The following is a 4,148-nucleotide window of genomic DNA, read 5'->3' as shown; positions in this document are numbered from 1 at the left end:
AAATGTGTAATTAGCAACGGATGACGGCATATTTTTTTATGGCTAGTATAAAATAACTAGCAACGGATCGCACGGGCATATATGGCTAGTATAAAATAACTAGCAACGGATCGCACGGGCCTAACATCAGATTTTACGTGAGAAAGGGAGCATTTAATGAGTTAACATCTTTTAAAGAACATCTACAAACATAGTTTCTTGGAGAAAATCATCCACTACATATGTTATAAGGGTTGATAGACATATCAGAATTCTCATACCATATAGGAATGACAGGTGGAATGACTATTTTATCAACAATCCGAAAAAAAAAAAAACGATCTAAGGGATGACTTCGGGTTCTTAATTGCTTCATACTAACACTACATATAGAGTGTGAATCCTAAAAGCAGAAAAAAGTAGAATGATAAAAGGGAACTCAGCCATCATCATCATAATTGCATCTATAGTAGAAAGAAAATATGTTAACATGAATAGAGAACAAAGTTAGGAATTAAGCCTCAATTTTGTGCTCCTGTAGGAATGAAATAATAGAACGTGCAGAAGACATTATGCATCAATAAAACTAAGTTGTGTTGAACACCAGAGATGGAAGAAGAGCAATTATCCCCTTTCAGATAGGCCTAAATTCAAGAGTACATTTTACAAAGTTTGAACTTGATCCTTTCACAAGCAAATGAAGATCTGCTGAAATGAAGAGCTGTAGTTCAACACTACCTGATAAAAGAAAGACAGGAGCAGAGTAGAACAGGTAGTTACCAAAGATATGGGAATACAGGCGGGTAATTATTATACAAGATGTGAGTATCCCCTTTTCTTTTGTTCTCTCTATTTATGTGAATAAATTACACAGGGAAGGCTGAAAATGAATCTCATTGTTGGTCTTTTTCCCAACTATCAACCAACATAACTAAAACCATTGAAGAACCTTTACTATTTCAACTAAAGCAATCTACTATATGTTGTCTCTTCCATGCTTTTAAAAATTAGTATAAACTATATATAAAACAATGATATGAGAAAAGCACGAAATAGACTAACCTAATGGCCATTCTTCTTGCATCGAACTAATTGTCATATCTCAAGCTAGTGCCATTATCCTGTTAAGATTTCTGGGTCCAAGAGCAAGAACAAAACATGTGAAAAGATCATATATATTAGTACACACAGTAATTTACAATTAACATAAGAGAAGATAAGTTATTTCCTTTCATATTAGCCAAGCTCAAGGAAATTTCTGAAGCTTACTAATTAGACCCCTCTGCAAAAGATATTTCCGACCTCTTTCCTCGCTCTATAAGGTCAGAGCTAGTAAAAGAAGGCAAAACTCCAGCTCTAAATACTTGGCCTACAAATAGCTTTCACTAAGCCAAAAAAAAAAAAAAAAAATCCTTCACTGATTGATGTTATATCTTGTGGCTCCACAAGCTATATGCTTATGGCATAACTTTCAGCGTCTAATAATTGTTACACAATTCATTAGTTTTCTGACAACTCAATCTTGTAGGCTTACAACCTTTATATTTAAGATTTTACAGAAGGAAAAAGCATTAACTATGGAAAATAACTGACCAAAATCACTTTAAGCTTAGGTCGACCCAAACATCTCTTCGCAACGATATGCAAGTTAGTATTTCAGTACACCGTTCTTGATGTCAATCCTAACATATAAACAACTAATCATAAAAGTATGGTGATTAAAGTTATCTAGAAATTTTGATACCATACTTCTCCATTTACCCCCTCCAAATAAGCAAAAGTGGTAAATCTTTGCCTTTATATAAGCAGATGATTAATCAAAAGTCAGAATGCATTTGTTGAGAGATGTACAAAGATAAGGCATGTCAGTGCACACACGTGCAACGACATATACGTATAGACAGTGATTTAATTAAGACTATAATTTTGAATATGCAGTAATATCTCATTATGTCAATGGAAAGTATACAATGAGTAAGGGAAGAAGCTCCTTATTAACCATCCATTGTCCACCAAAAGAGAAAGGGAAGAGTTCCCTAACCATCATTTGTCCACCAAAAGAGAAAGGGATGAGTTCCCTAACCATCAATAGTATATCAGGAATGCAGCCGTGACCCGAATGCCATCCCAGACAGATCATCTAACATGGCCTATCCATCTTCAAGATCTTTATTTCTACTGCAGCGCGAGCGTGCGTCAATATTTGAACATATATGGCCCCATTTTGCAGTTAATTTTAACTGCAATTGAACTGGTAGTGTTGTAGTTCTTACCATATCTAATATTCCTTTCCTTATCTAGACCATTCTAACATTTTCAATCTAGAACACTACACCAAAAGTATTAAACCCCCCAAATAACAAAATCGCAATCACCAATTCATTAAAAAAAAAAAAAAGATCAAATGAATAAACATTTGAACTAAACAATTACGTTAAGAGTAAAATGAAATTAAATCCTTCTCTTCTTCTTTTATCGAAAATCAAATCTTCAGCATGAAATCAAAAGCAAATGAAATTAATTACCAGAATATGCTTCTTTACGGTATCTACTCGAGTCTGACACTCCGATTTAGCAAACAACAACCATGAAAGTGCAAATTAAAAAGTTTGAAGAGAACTTAAAAAAAAAAATGCACAGAAAGGAAAGAAGACGAAGAGGAGCAGTAGGAAAAGAAGCCCAGCAAGTGGAACAAAACAATGAAGAAAATAGAGAAAAAGGTATGGGCAAAATTAATAGATAAAGGAACATACCTGGAGGCTTGAGCTAGAACACAAACAGCCTTGAGAGCAAGAACGGAAACAGGGAGAAATCCTTTGGAAGCACGAAGAAAGCTAATCCACCTGTAGGGATATCAGGTGTGCTCAAGCAATTGAAAGACACGTCAATAAAACTAATAAACTACCCAATCAAATAAGTCCAAAAATATAGTACAACCCTTATTTACGTTTTGTACCGTTAGATAATGCGGTGTTCGTACCCCCAACTGTCTAAATATATGTTGGAGAATTAAAATTGAAGTCATATATATGTATACATGAGAAGAGAATAAATATTTAGTACTATGATATATGTCCACGTGGGATTTATTAATTCATAAAGAACCTGAAAAGTTAAAAGTGAACAAGTAAAAGTGCACGGAGAAAATAAATTTATGTAGGAAAATTAAAATTGAACTACATAAGTCTATACATAAGAAGAGAATAAATATTCAGTAAGAACGTGAAAAGTCAAAAGTGAACAAGTAAAAGTGCACGGAGAAAATAAATGTATCGGAGAATTAAAATTGAAATGCAGACGTCTATATATGAGAAGGCAATAAATATTAAGTACTATAACATATGTAAATATTCAGCAAGATCGTGAAAAGTCAAAAGTAAACAAGTAAAAGTGCACGAAGGAAATAAATATGTGTCGGAGAATTAAAATTGAAGTGCATACGTTTATACATGAGAAGAGAATAAATATTCAGCAAGAACGTGAAAAGTCAAAAGTAAACAGGTAAAAGTGCACAGAGGAAATAAATGTGTCAGAGAATTAAAATTGAAGTGCACACGTCTATACATGAGAAGGGAATAAATATTAAGCACTATGACATATGTCCACGTGAGATAAAAAAGCAATTGATTAAAGTGTACAAGTTATATAGCTTTTGGTATAAGCATTCATTGCATGTACAATTTGTAAAGCTTTGGGTACAAGTAGATATTGCTGTGTTGGTCCTCCTTAGCCACTTATATAAAAAACAAGCATTTTATGCTGCGTTCGTCCACTCACCACACTTATATATAATAGAAATAAAGAAAAATATGTAATAGAAAAATAGACATATATTTTTAGTAATGTAGCCAAGTAATATGGGACGAATTGAGTACTTCATTTATTAATTGTTAAAGAATGTAAAAAATCGAGTATAGTAATGTGACCAAGTAATATGGGACGAAGAGAGTACTTCATTTATTAATTAATTCTTAAAGAATGTAAAAAGTCAAGTATAGTAATGTTGTCAAGTAATATGAGACGAAGGGAGTACTTCTTTTATTAATTCTTAAAGAACGTGAAAAGTCAAGTAATTTGCCCAATTAAATAAGAGAATAAATATTCAGTATTATAATATATGTCTACGTGGGATTTATTAATTCTTAAAGAATGTGAAAAGTCAAAAGTGA

General features: G+C 32.8%; 2 long non-coding RNA genes across 2 annotated transcripts; both read right to left on the bottom strand.

The window, feature by feature from the left end:
- Nucleotides 1–409: 409 nt before the first annotated feature.
- LOC132063454 (uncharacterized) lies at nt 410–1,339 on the bottom strand. Its single transcript, XR_009416379.1, has 2 exons — nt 1,042–1,339; nt 410–717 (listed from the first exon to the last, which is right to left on the bottom strand). It is a non-coding gene; the product is annotated as an uncharacterized LOC132063454 (long non-coding RNA).
- Nucleotides 1,340–1,760: 421 nt separating this feature from the next.
- Nucleotides 1,761–2,726, bottom strand: LOC132063453 (uncharacterized). The gene is made up of 2 exons (XR_009416378.1): nt 2,253–2,726; nt 1,761–2,157 (listed from the first exon to the last, which is right to left on the bottom strand). It is a non-coding gene; the product is annotated as an uncharacterized LOC132063453 (long non-coding RNA).
- Nucleotides 2,727–4,148: the final 1,422 nt, after the last annotated feature.

Source organism: Lycium ferocissimum, chromosome 7, assembly GCF_029784015.1.
Source record: "Lycium ferocissimum isolate CSIRO_LF1 chromosome 7, AGI_CSIRO_Lferr_CH_V1, whole genome shotgun sequence".
Lineage (NCBI taxonomy): Eukaryota > Viridiplantae > Streptophyta > Magnoliopsida > Solanales > Solanaceae > Lycium > Lycium ferocissimum.
This window is presented reverse-complemented; position numbering and strand designations above follow the sequence as displayed.